Genomic DNA, 17,120 nt, shown 5'->3' with positions numbered 1-17,120 from the left:
GTGTCGGAGACTGAGGGGTGACCTTATAGAGGTTTACAAAATTATGAGGGGCATGGATAGGATAAATAGGCGAAGACTTTTCCCTGGGGTGGGGGAGTCCAGAACTAGAGGGCATAAGTTTAGGGTGAGAGGGGAAAGATATAAAAGAGACCGAAGGGGCAACATTTTCACGCAGAGGGTGGTACGTGTATGGAATGAGCTGCCAGAGGATATGGTGGAGGCTGGTACAATTGCAACATTTAAGAGGCATTTGGATGGGTATACGAATAGGAAGGGATATGGGCCGGGTGCTGGCAGGTGGGACTAGATTGGGTTGTGATATCTGGTCGGCATGGATGGGTTGGACCGAAGGGTCGGTTTCCATGCTGTACATCTCTATGACACTATGATTCTATGCTACACCCAATGTGACCTACTCTACACTGGAGAAACCAAACATAGACTGGATAACTATTCTGCAGAATACGTCCAATCTGTGCGCACACATGACCCCGACCCTTCCCGCAGACAGTTATTTCTACACAACGTCTTGCTCGCATGCCCACGTCATCGAAATGCTGCAGTGCTCCAGTGACTCACAGTATAAATTGAAGGAACAACATCTCATCTTCAGACGAGGCACTTTACAGCCTTCTGGACTTCAACACCTTCAAATTGTGAACCAACTCCCATTTCTTCCCCTTCTTTTAGTTTAACTTATTACATTCTCTGTCACCATGTCCTCTCTCCCCTGCCCCGACCCCAGTGGGATTGTTTTCTCTTTCAAGTCTGGCAGTTAAGACACACAACCTCCGGTTTGGATCAGAGTGGTGCTGGAAAAGCACAGCAGGTCAAGCAGCATCCGAGGAACAGGAAAATCGACGTTTTGGGGCAAAAGCCCTTCATCAGGAATAGAAAACACAACCTCCAGCCCTCCCCTCACTGAGGACAAACGGTCAGTTCTCCGCCAAAGACTCACCTTCATTCCACTCTGCTCCATGTCAACGTATTCCGTAAGGGCCATGACATTGAACTCTTTTATCGTCATCCCCGTGCCTACCTTTTCAACTGTGTCTCCCACTCACCCGCCAAAGACTCCTTCGCCCACCTTCAACAAACCTCTTCCATATCCTGTCCTGTCCTGTCCTCAACCTCTTCATTTTCAACTGCCATCGTAACATCAACCACCTCAATCTCTCCACCCGTCTCACTGACTCCAACCACCTACCCTCGCAACGCACAGCCCTCCACTCCAACACACTGACCTCTATACTGCTGAGATCATATGCCAACTCCCTCCTACCACGCTCTCCACCTCTTATCACCAAGCCATCCACAACCTCATCACCTCAGGCAATCTCCCATCCATACCTCCAATTTCATAGTTCCTCGACTGCACCATCCGGTTCTCTCTCCTACCCAAAATCCACAAACCTGACTACTACAGTCGACTGATTATGTCCATCTGGTCCTGCCCCACTGAACTCATTTCCGCTTATCTCAACTCCATCCTGTCACCCTTGGTCCAGGGACGCCCCCCATATGTTTGAGATACCACCCACATCCTCCACCTCCTCCATGACTTCCAATTCTCAGGGCCCCAATACCCATCTTCACCAAAGACATCTAGTCCCTCTACACCTGTATCCCCCATGAAGCAGCTCCGAAAAGCCCTCCGTTTCTTACTCTACCACTGACCCAACCAATCCCCCTCCATCAACACTCTCATTCAATTGGTGGAACTGGTTCTCACCATTAACAACTTCTCCTTTGAATCCTCCTACTTCCTACAAACCAAAGGGGTGAGTACTTGCATGGGTCCCAGCTGTTCCTGCCTCTTCGTAGGATACATGCAACAGTCCTTCTTCCACAGCTACACCGGCACCATTATTCACCTTTTCCTCCGCTACATCGATGACTCATGCTCCCACAAGGAGCTTGATCAGTTCATCAACTACACCAACACCTTCCACCCTGACCTCAAATTCATCTGGACCATCTCCGACACCTTCCTCCCCTTCCTGGACCTCTCCTTCTCTGGCAACCGACTCAACACTGACATGTACTACAAACCCACCAACTGCCACACCTACCTTGACTACACCTCCCATCTATCGCCTGCCGTGAAAACACAATCTTTACTCCCAATTCCTCCACCTCTGCCATATCTGCTCCCAAAAGGAGCAATTCTACTCTTGGATTTCCCATATGGCTTCCTACTTCAACAACCATAATTTCGCTTCTCCCATGATCAACAAGGTTCTCAATTGCATTTTCTCCATTTCCCGCACCTCTGCCCGCCCGCAACCACAACAAAGATAAAATCAATCTGGTCCTCACATACCACCCCACTAATGTTCAAATCCAGCACATCCTCCTCTGCCATTTTCACCATAGGTCCGCACACCACAACAAACCTCTCTCCACACATGGGATCTTCCCTGGCTGCCACAAGAGGTGCAAAACTGGCACCCACACCTCCTCCTCACCTTCATCCAAGGCCCCAAAGTATCATTCCAAATCCAGCAGAGATTTATTTGCATATCTTCGAACCTCATTTGCTACATCCACTGCTCTGTGTGGTCTCCTCTACTTTGGAGAGACTGAGCGCAAACTCTCAGGAACATCTCTGGTCCATACATACCAACCAAACCACCTTCTGGTGGCCATCCATTTCAACTTCGCCTCCCACTTTTCCAATAACAAGTTCATTCTGGGCCTCCTCCGCTGCCTAAACAAGGCCACCCGCAAACTGGAGGAAGTGCATCTCATCTTTGGCTTCAGGAACCTACAACCACACGACCTCAACATTGAATTCACCTGTTTCCAAATCTCCACACCAACCCCCCAACCTTCCCCAGATCCAACCCTCCAACTCAACACCGCCCTCTTAAACTGAGCTACCTCCCCATCTTCCTTCCCACCTATCCACTCCATTCATCCCACCTCCTACCTGCATCCACCTATCTTTCCACCTGCACCTTCATGCTTCCCCCATTTACTTCTCAGCCCTCTTTCCCCTCCCCCAGTCGTGAAGAAGAGTCCTGCCCAAAACATCGATTCTCCTGCTCCTCAGATACTGCCTAACCTGTTGTGCTTTTCCCAGCGCCACACTTTACCTCCTCACACCATTGTTCTGCCATTCTCACATTCCAATCACTTAATCTGAACTATTAACATCTTTTCTCCACCCAGCACTCTACACCCACCTCGACTACACATCCTCCCAAACTATAGCGTAAATGCTGTTCCCTCCACATTTCACTTCAGCTCTGATGAAGAATCATCTAGACTCAAAACATTAGGTGACTCTCTCTCCATGGCTGCTGTCTGATCCGCTGTGATGTCTAGCATTTCTAGCATGTTTTTAGTACAGATTCCAGCTTCTGCAGTAATTTGGTCCTACATTGAATTAATAAAGTGCTTCTGCATGCCTGTTGCTGCCACATTACATTACTCTCTTGATCTTCTGGCTATCCTAATATCTTCCAAAAACAGGCAAGATCACAGCTTGAAAAGCCAGTGGGAAAATGAACTTCAGTCCAGGAGAAGGCAGACTTCTACTCCATCCCGAAAAAAAAGAAAACAAAACAACTTCGCTTCAGGTGTACTGTATGCAGTTCTGGTTGTCCTGTTACAGCAAGGATATCAATAAACTGGAAAGAATTTAGACAAGGCGCATCAGAAACTGAGGGGTAACCTCATTAAGGTTTATAGTATTAGGATAGACGAGATGAATGAAAAGGGTCTTTTCCTAGGGTGGGGGAGTTAAAAACTAGGGACATCTTTTTAAGGTGAGAGGAGAAAGATTTAAATAGGAAATGAGTGGCAGCATTTTTACAGAGTGTGGTGAGTGTGTGGAATGAACTGCCAGAGAAAGTGATACATGTAGGTACAGTTATGATATTTAAAAGACATTTGGATAAATTCATGAATAGTCAAAAAGCACGGCAGGTCAGGCAACATCTGAGGAACAGGAGAATCGACATTTTGGGCAGGAATGTGTCTGGGTGTTTGGGTGGGCAGATTGAGGTGGAGGGTTGGAATGGAGGGATGTGGGCCAAGTGCAGTGTTTCATTTGGGAACACAGTCATGGAGATATTTAGCACAGAAACAGACCCTTCGGTCCAACTCGTCCATGCCAACCAGATATCCTATATCAATCCAGTCCCCTTTGCCAGCACTTGGCCCATATCCCTCTTAACCCCTCATATTCATATACTCATCCAGACCCCTTTTAAATATTGTAATCGTACCAGCGTCCGCTACTTCCTCTGGCAGCTCATTCCATACACGTACCACCCTCTGCACAAAATAGTTGCCCCTTAGGCCCCTTTTATATCTTTCCCCTTTCACCTAAAACCTACGCCTTCTAGTCTTGGACTTCCCCCATCCTGGGGAAAAGACCATGCCCATTTACCCAAACATGCCCCTCATGTTTTTATAAACCACTATAACGTCACCCTCAGCCTCCGACACTCCAGGGAAAATAGCCCCAACCTATTCAGCCTCACCCTCCAGTTCAAGCCCTCCAACCGTGACAACATCCATGTAAATCTTTTCTGAACTCTCTCCAGTATCACAACATCCTTCCTATAGGATGGAGGCCAGACATGGTCTGCATGGACTGGTTGGACCAAAAGATCTGTTTCCATGCTGCATGTCTCTATGACTCTATAACAGCAGTGTAAAAGGTGATAAGTTAGCAGTGTCCAGAAACAGAATTCTGAACTTCTGATAGGAATAGCATCATGTGAAAAAAACCTGCAGTCTTTGAACAGCTTCAATTGAAGTAGCTAAGCAGAGACATGGCAGGTGGTGAAAACTGTGTATCTGAAGAACAGCCTTAAAAACCAAGATATCAAATATGCTTAGAGTTCCTGTTGTTGAAATAATCAGTGAAAACACAGCAAAAACTGGATCTGGGAGTGGACAACATGCTTAACACAGCTTCAAATTTATACTTAAAATTACAGCATTAGTGTACCCACTTTTTAAGCAGGGCAGAAAGATACTACGGGTATAGGCATGTAAAGGACGACCACCAATACAGCTGTAGTGAAATACAGTATGATGCCATCAACTGTGGCCATTTTTCAACCTTCACACACTCAAAATCTTCCTCTTTTTCTTCACGGTCAATCTAATCCGTATCTTTGCAAACCTGCTTTGGGCAACCCTTGATTCTTTTTAGATCAACATGGAGATTTTTTCTTCCCTCTTTCCTCCCCTTCCCCAGTGGAGAGCTTGTCACAAAATGTGCTGACAGTACTAGCAGCCAGTCACGAATATTTCATGTCAAACCAAGGAAAATTGATTTGGTTCTCTGTGGGGTAAAAGTAATGGGCGGAAGGAAACTTTTACTGTTGTTTCAGTAGTCCAGTGACGAAGGATGAACTTGTATTTCAGTCTGTATTCCACAGACAGTGTTTTACACGAATTAATATTCACATCATTGATGTTTTCTTCATCTCACAATTTCTCACTCAGCTCCACTCCAAAGCAGAGACTCCTTGTCGAAGTAATTAGTGGTAAGTATAAACCATCTATAACTTCATCCAAGTGATCATCTTTCATGCATCACAGCAATGATGTCCACAAAAATGAGGATTCAATGCTGATAGGAAAGGAGATTGCCATCCAATCTTTTGCCCACTACCAACCCATTTAGAGGTCTGACCGACCACTGCACCATTACTAGCTGAAACTCAATTCAGTGTTGATCACAGGTCAAACCTGGGATCTTCCTCACTTGGACGGCACAGTTACCTATTTGGTAAAAATAGAAAATACTAGAAAAAATATCAGCAAGTCTGGAATCTGTAAAGAGAGAAAAACAATTAACATTGAGTCCAATAGATAGATGTGTGTGTGTGAGTGAGTGAGTGAGTGAGTGAGTGAGTGAGTGAGTGAGTGAGTGAGGTGAGTGAGTGAGTGAGTGAGTGAGAGAGAGAGAGAGAGAGAGAGAGAGAGAGAGAGAGATATGTGACTCCTCCTCTTCTACATCATATTGGACATGAAATATTAACTCTGTTTCTCTCTTTCCATCAATGCTACCAGGCCTGAGTTTTTCCAACATTTTCCACTTTTATTTCAATGTTCAGCATTATCTGTACTTGGGCTTTATTCACCTATCTGATAGGCTTGCTGAACCATTAGGAGCACACGGTGGAATTTTAAGAAGGGAATGATGTTTAACTAGATATGCAAGCTTCACAAATTTGCTGCCAGTTACAAACCACCCATCAGCTTCGAGGAATGCAGCAATATCATCGGTCAAACATTAAATACTTTGACAACTTAGGAATGAAGACAATTGAAGACATGCAACTCTACATCATTCAGTGACACTCCACAAATTGAATGCCACTGGTCTCAGGCAGTTAAAAGATTGTGGGGATGATCTAATGAGTAGAGATCGAGTTTACTAAGCCTGTATTCCCAACATTTCAAACAATGACTGTTTGAGAGTTCACTGTAAAATGACAAATTAGAGGGCTTTGACAAGGTGGGTGCTGAAAGGATAATTTTCCTTGGGTCAAGAGCTCTGGGTCACAGTCACAGAAGAAGGGTTGGCCAATTATGACTGGGACAAGTTAAACCTCTTCATTTAAAGCTCTGGAGATCTTGGAAATTGTCTATCTCAGAGAGCTCTGGATGTTCAGTTGTTGAGTATATTCAAGTCAAAGTTCAACAGATATTTAGACATAATTAACACTTATAGAGAACTTGTAAAGCAATAAAACTTCCCAAACAGGACAAGAACATGAAAAAGTATAATTTGACCCTGATCCAGTTATGAAATTAACAGCTATGGGGAAAGTGAGCTAAGGCGGAGTTCAGGTCCAGTTCTGATGAAAAGTTAAAAAGCAAACTCAGTTTATTTTTACTCAACAGATGCTTTGTTTCTCTTCTTGTTTCAGATTTTCAACATGTGCAGTTTTGTGTGTTTATTTTAGCAAAGTCGAACTTCAATTGTGAATTTATTGATTGGGCACAGCAGGCCCAAAAGCATTAAAGCATAAGCCTGCTCTTATTTCTGATGCTGTTATATTCATTCAACATTCTCAAAAGAGATTTGCATCCTTGGAAAAAATACACGCTGCTTAGTGATCAAAATTTAGAGCACACTTAATTGATATCTCTAAACAGATAGCAAGTAAGAGTTCAGCAATGCATCGAAGGCCAGCATTAAAGGTTTTAATTAGATTTGTCAGGAGTATGGAAAAATGTAGGAAGACAAGGGACTTGGATATAGTAGGAAATTGGTTATTCTTAACAATGGAGCAGCAGAAAGTAGAAGTGATGAGTTGGACAGTTCATCAACCTAAGAAATATTAGGAGTAGGTCAACTGGTACCTCAAACCTGCTCTGCAATGGAATAAAATCATAGCTGATCAGTTTGCAACCTGAACACTACTTTAATGCCTGCACCCAATATCTTCGAATCTCTTTTCAATTAAATATCTCACTCACTCATGAATATTTTTGATGGTTAGTCTCCACAGCTATCTAGGTCTAAAAGGGGAGGCCACTGATTATAATACTATTCCGCTTAGTTCTAGATTCTCCCACGAGGAGGGATATCCTCTATGCATCCACCTGTCAAGTTGCGTCAGAAGCCTGTATGCCTCTGTAAGGTTACAACTCAATTTTCTGGAGTCCAACGAGTGTAGGTACAACCACCTCAACATTTCCTCATTAGATAATCCCTTCATCCCAGGCATTAACCAATGAAACATCAATGATCTGCACCCTATTCAAGTGCCACACTCTTAAGTAAGAGGGTAAAAACTGGACACAGGATTCCAGGTGTAATCTCGCCAAGCTCTGTATGACAGTAGCAAGATTTTATTACGTTTATTACTCCACCCCATGCAATCATGACAAACATTCCATCTGCCTTCCTAATGATTTTCTCTTGTCCCATGTTATGTTTTTGTATTTCATGTGCAAGGACGTCTGTACCCCAGCATTCTATATTTCTTTGTATACTCTGCATGTCCATCACCCTATCGTCATAATTTGGAGGTGCTGGTGTTGAACTGGGATTTATAGCCTGTGTCTTACGATCCTATATAAACATAAATTGTGTCTTACGATTCTATACTTCACAATCACCTGATGAAGGAACAGCGTTCCGAAAGCTAGTGCTTCCAAATAAACCTGTTGGACTATAACGTGGTGTTATGTAATTTTTAACCTATCTTTATATCATCATTACAGTGAAGGGAACAAGCTGAATTTTCAAGTTATAGCAGCTGCAAAGGCAGAGTGGGATGAGATCGGGAAAGATTTGTAAATAAGGAAAAGGAATCCAATAATTCATTGAAGGACAGGAACCGTTAGAGGTCTTCAAGGACAACAGCCACGTCTAAGTATGAAAAATGAATTGAAGCTGTAAATCATTGAGGGCAGGAATCCAGTTAGATGTCAAACTTGGAAGAGTTCCACTAGAGAACACACCAGATGGCCTTCTTCTTTAGAGACTGCAATTTCCCTTCCCACGTGGTTAAAGATGCCCTCCAACGCATCTCATCCACATCCAGCACCTCCGCCCTCAGACCCCACCCCTCCAACCGTAACAAGGACAGAACCCCCCTGGTGTTCACCTTACACCCTACCAACCTTCACATAAACCAAATCATCTGCCGACATTTCTGCCACCTCCAAACGGACCCCACCATCAGGGATATATTTCCCTCCCCATCCCTTTCTGCCTTCCGCAAAGACCATTCCCTCCGTGACTACCTGGTCAGGTCCACGCCCCCCCCCAACAACCCACCCTCCCGTCCTGGCACCTTCCCCTGCCACCGCAGGAATTGCAAAACCTGCGCTCACATCTCCTTCCTCACCTCCATCCAAGGCCCGAAAGGAGTCTTCCATATCCAAAGTTTTACCTGCACATCCACCAATATCATTTATTGTATCCGTTGCTTCCCATGCGGTCTCCTCTACATTGGGGAGACTGGACACCTCCTAGCAGAGCGCTTTAGGGAACATCTCTGGGACACCCGCACCAATCAACCACACCGCCCTGTGGCCCAACATTTCAACTCCCCTTCCCACTCTGCCGAGGACATGGAAGTCCTGGGCCTCCTTCACCGCCCGATGCCTGGAGGAAGAAAGCCTCATCTTCCGCCTCGGAACACTTCAAACCCAGGGCATCAATGTGGACTTCACCAGTTTCCTCATTTCTCCTTGCCCCACCCCAGTTCCAAACTTCCAACTCAGCACCATCCCCATGACCTGTCCTACTGGCCTATCTTCTTTTCCACTTATCCACTCCACCTTCCTCCCTGACCTATCACCTTCATCCCCACCCCCACTCACCTATTGTACTCTATGCTACTTTCTCCCACCCCCACCCTCCTCCCATTTATCTCTCCACCCTTCAAGCACTCTGGCTGTATTCCTGGTGAAGGGCTTTTGCCCGAAAAGTCGATTTTCCCGCTCCTTGGATGCTGCCTGAACTGCTGTGCTTTTCCAGCACCACTCTACTCCACAGAGATGAAAGGTGGCAAGGGTTTTAACATTGGTGGGAAATGTTACGAGAGTTTGTGACGAAGTTGCTCCTTTAACAAGGTTATGAAGTCCTCGGCTTTTTTCTCCCCCAGAGAGGTCATAAACGACACTGACTCCGAAAAGTCTTGAGATAAAGGGTTTTTGGGACAAGTTGACACTAACTCAGACAGAGGCTTTCAAGTTTAAAAAAAATTACACAATGAAAGGGGTGTGAGCAGTTCTTCCAGCTCAGCTTTTCTCTGGTTTGTTTTTTTAAGCAGTAGTGTGAACAAAGGCTGCTGGACCCAAAGAATCAGGTCCAGGCTGGTACACTTTCTCTGACTTCTATCCTGTAAGATCTTGAGTTTGATTTTACCTTTTGTGCTAAGGGGTGTTTTTGGGGATTGATGCAAATATTTGGAACAGCATGAAGAAGAAAGATGATGTGTTGGGTTTTCAGATAGGATAAGTTATTCTATATTCTGTTCTTTGTGGTTCATTCAGTAATCTTGTAAATAAATTTTGTTTTATATAAAAATAAGTGGCTTGATGAGCTGATTCTCTCCTGGAATACCCACTTTACACCTGCTTAAAACAACTAGCAAAGTTAGGCTCTGGGCTACCTTCTTGAAATATTCTGAGGGGTCTGATCTGGTCCATAATAAGTTGGAAACAATTTTCTTAATAAATGCAATGGGGAGCTTCAAGCTCAGACAGCGAAGTAACAAATGCATTCAGGCTAACTCAGCAGCAGAGAGAAAGATGGAATTAAGTTGCTTTAATGCAGAGTTTGCGCTAGAAGGTAAGAGAAAGGGTTTCAGTCTTATCACGTTAAGTATAGAAAGGGAATATTTCTATATAAAATACTACTGCATTAGCTGTAAGACAAAATAATAGGGACTAATTGACAAAAATCTCCCACAATAACATATCAACTAATATCTGGACTCTCCTGGTCTTGTTCAAGCCATGTGATTTCTAAATGAGAGGCATGCTCAAAGGATATAGAAAGAAATTTCATGCAGAATGATTAAAGACACTTACATAATTGTCGATATACCTTCAATGACTGTAGAGATACGATGGACCAATGTTTAATGTAGAGTATCAGTTTGCAAAGAGGAAAACTACTTAAAATGAACTGGTTATCGATATATGGAAGAAAATAATAGGGCAACCTATCAGAAAAATATATAAATATATAAAACAGAAAAGTATGGCTAAAGTGGACGTAGGTCCCTTGCATGATGAGAAAGGGAATTAATACTGGGTAATGCTGAAATGGTCAAGGCCTTGAATAAGGATTTTGTGTCAGTCTTCATAGTGGAAGATGTGTCTAACACGCCAAAGAATGATGTTAAGGATATGATGGGAGGTGACGACCTCAATTCAATTGTTATCACTAAAGGGGTAGTGCTGAGCAAATTTGAGGGTCGAAAAGTAGATACGTCCCCTGGTCCTAATGGAATGCATCCCAGGGCACAGAAAGAAATGGCGGAAGTTATAGCAGATGCATTAGCGGTAATTTACCAAAATTCACTGAACTCCTGGCAGGTCCTGGCAGACTGAAAGACAGCAAATGTCACACTGCTATTTAATAAAAGGTGTAGGCAAAAGGCAGGTTACTACAGGCCAGTTAAAATGCTGGCGATTATCATTAAGAAATAGTGAGACATCTGGATGGAAAGGGTTCCATCAGGCAGACACAGCATGGATTCAGGAAGGTAAGGTCATGTTTGACAAATTTACTGGAGCTCTTTGAGGGTGTAACACGTGCAATGGATGGAGGTGGATATTTTGTATACTTGGATTTCCAGAAGGCAGTTGATAAGGTGTAGCATAAAAGATTCATCCATAAGATAAGAATGCATGGAACTGCGGGGATTATCCTAGCATGGATAAAGGACTAGTTAACCAATATAAAGCAGAGAGTTGGGATAAATAGGTGCTTCTCTGGTCAGAGATCAGTGGTGAGCAGGGCACCGCAGGGGTCGATGTTGGGCCTGCAACTATACATGATATATATAAAAATGATTTGGAAGAAGAGATTGCGTGTAACGTATCCAAGTTTGCGGATGACAGTAAATTGAGTGGAATATCAAACTGTGCAGAGAATGTGGAGAGTCTGCAGAGAGATTTAGATAGGTTAAGTGAGTGGACAGGAGTCTGGCAGATGGAGTACAATGTTGGTAAATGTGAGGTTATCAGTATGTCAGAGTATTATTTAAATGGTGAAAGATTGCAGCATGCTGTTGTGCAGAGAGACTTCGGAGTGCTCGTACATGAATTGCTAAAAGTTGATTTGCAGGTGCAATAGGTAATCAGGAAGGCAAACAGAATATTGGCTTTCATTACTAGAGGGATTGAATTTAAGAACAGGGAGGTTCTGCTGCAATTGTACAAGGTGTTGGTGAGGCCACACCTGGAGTATTGTGCTCAGTCTGGTCTCGTTACTTGAGGAAAAATATACTGGCTTTGGAGATGGTGCAGAGGAGGTTCACCAGGTTGATTCCGGAGATGAGAGGGTTATCCTGTGAGGAGAAGTAGAGCTGCCTGGGATGGACTTGTGAGAATTTAGAAGAATGAGAGGAGATCTTATAGAAACATATAAAATTATGAAAGGGATAGCTAAGATAGAGGCACATAAGTTCTTTCTGCTGGTGGTTAGACTAGAACGACGGGACATAGCCTCAAGATTAGGGGGAGTAGATTTTAGGAATTGCTTTTCCCAGAGAGTAGTGAATCTATGGAATTCTCTGCCCAAAGAAGCAATAGAGACAGCTTCGTTAAGAATCATAGAATCCCTATTGTGTGGAAACAAGCTATTTGGCCCAAAAGGTCCACAGCGAACCCCTGAAGAGTGACTCACCCAGACCCATTCCCCTACCCTGTTAATCTACATTTACCCCTAACTAACACACCTAGCCTGCACATCTCTGAACACTATGGGCAATTTAGTATGGCCAACTTACCTAACCCACATATCTTTGGACTGTGGGAGTAAACTGGAGCACCCAGAGGAAACTGACGCAGACATAATGAAAATGTGCAAACTCCACTCAGACAGTTGTCCGAGGCTAAAATTGAACACAGATCCCTGGTGCTGTGAGGTAGCCGTGCTAACCACTGAGTCATCATACCACCCATATTCAAAACACAGTTGCATGGGTTTTTGCATGGTAGGGGAATTAAATGCATATAGGAGGAGCTGAGACGATGGATAGATCAGCCATGATCTTAATGAATGGCGGAGCAGGCACAACGGGCCAAATGGCATGCTTCTGCTTCTCTTTCTATGAAAGAACAGCTTCCCCTGTAGCTTCCATATGCCTAAAAATGCGAGATGACAATTTACTCCTTTGAAGTTTGCATCACACATACACAGGGTAGTTAAAAAGGCATTTAGCACACTTCCCTGCATTGCTCAGTCCCTTCAGTACAGGAGTTGGGAAGTCGGGTTGAGGTTGTACAGGGCACTGGTGAGGCCTCTTCTGGAGTACTGTGTCCCATTCTGGTTGCCCTGTTATAGGAAGGAGATTACTAAACTATAGAGGGTTCAGAAGAGATTTACCAGAATGTTGCTAGTTATGGAAGTTTTGAGTCATAAAGAAAGGCTGAGACTTGTTCCACTGGAGCACATGAAGTTGAGAAGTGACCTTAAACTGGTTTATAAAATCATGAGGGGTATAGACAGTAGGGTTAATGATAGGTGTCTTTCCCTTGGATGGGGGACTTCAAGACGAAGGGGCATATTTTTAAGGCGAGAGGAGAGAGATTTTAAAAAAAAAGAGAGGCAAATTTTTTTTCCCCACAGAAGGTGATTTGCTTGTGGAATGAACTTCTTGAAGTGGTGGATGCAGGCACAATTACAACGTTTAAAAGGCATTTGGATAATTACATGAATAGGAAATGTTTGGAGGGATATGGGCCGGGAGCACATAGCTGGGACCAGTTAAGGTTTGGAATTAGGTTCGGCATGGACTGGATGGACCAAAGGGTCTATATGACTCAATGCACCTTGCATCAAATGTTGTCCTATGTTTAGGCCAGAATACATGTAACAGTGTTGCATAGATAAGACTTTATGCAGAGATTCGATTGTCAAAAGCATGGTGGTATTCCTGGGCATGGAATTCAGCATGCTAACAAGATTTCCACAAATAATTACTACAACTTCTAAGATATGTCTTTATACAGTTGTATTATGAAAAACTGGCTTTCACTAAACAATTTTCAGTGCAACTTAACAGTTAACCCACAGATGCATTAACCATAAGGTCATTCTCTTCAGCATGGTTTTTAACTTGATAGATCAAGTGACAGACTGAGCACACTGCATTACAAAATCAAACTGCTGGCTGGTGTAATGAACAACAATTCAACTTTGACTTTAATCTTGACGAAATTTAAGCAGGAAGTTTTAAAAATCCTTTCAATCAAAAAATAATTTAGTTTAAAACCACAGCTGGAATCTATAGGGAGAAGTCAATAAAACCTTGACAGACTTCACTCCATAAACTTCTATTTTGCATTAGAAAAATGGTCCAGTGCAGATGAGGAAGATGGATGTAGTGCCAGAAGGAACAAATTAAATTCCATGCGACATCAACAGCCACACATGATAATAAGGCCATGCTGCATTTCAGGTCCTCAAATAATCCACTATCTAGCCTCTTTGCATCTTCCACACAGTCAAACACATGATCTTTCACAACAACTACTCATATGCACACACAGACATTTGTGGAATCAATGTCTCAAAGTGCTCCAAGGATCATTATAAGACAAATTATAACACCTTGTCACATCATGACAAAGTAGGTCAGGTGACCCAAGCTTTGTTGCAGAGATTTTTTTGTGACCTAAGAAAGACACAGAGGGAAGCATGGTTTTATCCAAGACAGAGTCAATCCTGGACAATGACATTCGGGGTGAAGTCAAGGAAAGTTATAAGGTAAAAGCAATTAAAAAGTTCAAGAGTTATTGGCGAGCCACAACCAAAATATGCATGCAAATAGATTCAGGAAATTCAAATTATACAATGGCCTGGTTGCCCAAATTTGCACAGGATGCACGGGAACCTGATAGTAAATGGGAAAGAGAAAAGAATAGGAGATTGACGAACTTTGGCACAGAGAGAATGTAACACGTTTGAAGACATTATAAAAATGATACAGATAGAATGGAATCAGCTTTGGGCACTGATGAATTATGTGCAGTGAGTAAAACTTGGCAGGGGTTGGGATCCAGACAGAATGTTCAGCAGGGAAAGATGAATTGTCAACATAAAGTGATCGCAAGTGAGTCAGGAAGGCATATACATCACAGGCCAGTTAAGGCATAAGCAAGTTTGGCAAGATTGGATGGTATTTATTTTAATGATCAAAGTCTGACAAACAAGGCAGATACGTTGAGGGAACAAATTAAAACACAAGTGTATGACATCATTGCTGTCACAGACACATGGTTAACACTGGGGCAGAATTGGCAGCTCAATACTGTATTCCAGGATACAAATACAGCATCTTCAAGCATGACAGAGGGGGACATGGAAGAGGAGGTGGTGTCACGACATTGATCAGGGCATCAGTGACAGCAAGAAAGAGGAATGACATTTTGAATGGTCCTCAAATGAAGGCATACGGGTATAAATTAAACACTGAAAAAGGGCAATCACAAAGCTGGAACTGTGTTATAGACACCGTATAGTCCAAGGGAAATGGAAAAGCAATATCTGGTCAAATTTCAAGGAAGTGCAAAGGTCATAGGGTAGTGATAGCAACAGACTTCAACTTACCCAACATCAATTGGGTTGTGATTGTGTGAAAGGTTTGCAGTGAATGGAATTCTTAAAAATGCATCCAGGATACCTTTTCAAACTAAGCTCAGGAAGGCCCAACGAGATTTTTTTTTGGGTTGGGAGGGGAGGCTGGAAATCCTAGCAGCAGGGCATGTGGGTGAAGTGCATTTAGCAGACAGTGATCATTACTCTGTCAGATTCAAGATTGTTATGGAAAAGACGAGATAGGCCGAAAATATAAGTTTTCAACTGAGAAGGCTGATTTTAATAAGATCAGCTCTGATTTGGCCACACCGGACTGGAAGCAGATACTTTCAAGTCAATCTGTCTCAGAACAACTGGAAGCAATCAAGGAGGAAATATGAAGAGTACAGGGCCACCATGTACAAATAAAGAATAAGGGAGAGATCATCAAATCCTGTGAACCCTGGATATCAAGGGATATACAGCATTGAAGATAGAGAAAAATGGAGGCTTGCGGCAGATACGGAGAGCTCAAAACAACAGGAGCCAGAAAAAAGTATAGATTCTAAAAGGTGGAACTTAAAAGAAGAGCTAAAAAGGGATATGACAGCATACTGGCAGATAAAATGAAGGAAAATCTTAAGTTAAAAATCATACAACGCCAGCTTATAGTCATGATTTGGAGATGCCGGTATTGGACTGAGGTGTACAAAGTTAACCTTAAGCAAAGGAAATCTTAAGCTGTTCTACACATAAAGGTAAGAGGATAACCGGCGAGAGAGTAGGGCCCATTAATGACCGCAGCAGCAATTTGTACGTGGAGCCAAAGTGATGATCAAGAAGGCACAACAATGGGATGAAGTCTATCCCAAAGAAGGAAATAGTGGCACTTGCAAAAGTCTGCAATTCCACTCCGACCACAGGATAGCTGCCAGACACTTGGAGGACAGTCAATATGGCATCATAATTCAAGAAGGGCCCATGGAATCCAAGGAAATTTTGCAAATTGGATCCATAATCGACAAGGCTGAAAGGGCTGTTTTTACAAGTGGAAATCCTTGACCAGGGTTCCCAGAGGGGTTAGTATTGGGGCCATTGCTGCCTGTCACCCAGCAAGGTGACATCATCAATCCGACGTCCATGAAACATTGTTCTATGGATTCTGGGTATTCCAAAATGGAGGAAGGGAAAAAAGTGTGGCTGTGAGAGCTGCTCCTTTTTTGAGGTATTTCAAGTGTTGGAGGTGACTTCTTCAAACACCAGGAGCAGCAATTACTACTTATGTGCTGTTGCATTGTTTTGGAACTTTGGGGGAAAAAAAGATTAAAACAACACCACTTAAAAAAAACAGACAAAGGCAGCAACCACACAGAGAAAGAAACCTATACTGCTATCTGACACAGCAGTGAATCTGCACAGTTACATAGAACATAGAAAAATACAGCGCAGTACAGGCCCTTTGGCCCTTGATGTTGCGCCGATCCAAGCCCACCTAACCTACTCTAGCCCACTATCCTCCATATGCCTATCCAATGCCCGTTTAAATGCCCATAAAGAGGGAGAGTCCACCACCCTTACTGGCAGGGCATTCCATGAACTCACGACTCGCTGAGTAAAGAATCTACCCCTAACATCTGTCCTATACCTACCACCCCTTAATTTAAAGCTATGCCCCCTCGTAATAGCTGACTCCATACGTGGAAAAAGGTTCTTATGGTCAACCCTATCTAAACCCCTAATCTTTTACACCTCTATCAAGTCACCCCTAAACCTTCTTTTCTCCAATGAAAACAGCCCCAAGTGCCTCAGCCTTTCCTCATACGATCTTCCTACCATACCAGGCAACATCCCGGTAAACCTCCTCTGCACCCGT

General features: G+C 43.3%; 1 protein-coding gene across 6 annotated transcripts in view; it reads right to left on the bottom strand.

The window, feature by feature from the left end:
• LOC122561022 (probable JmjC domain-containing histone demethylation protein 2C) overlaps window positions 1-17,120 on the bottom strand; it is a 289,853-nt gene that overhangs the window by 223,514 nt on the left and 49,219 nt on the right. The gene's annotated exons all lie outside the window — the stretch shown is intronic.

The sequence above is a fragment of the Chiloscyllium plagiosum genome, chromosome 22 (genome assembly GCF_004010195.1).
Source record: "Chiloscyllium plagiosum isolate BGI_BamShark_2017 chromosome 22, ASM401019v2, whole genome shotgun sequence".
Taxonomy (NCBI): Eukaryota; Metazoa; Chordata; class Chondrichthyes; order Orectolobiformes; family Hemiscylliidae; genus Chiloscyllium; species Chiloscyllium plagiosum.
This window is presented reverse-complemented; position numbering and strand designations above follow the sequence as displayed.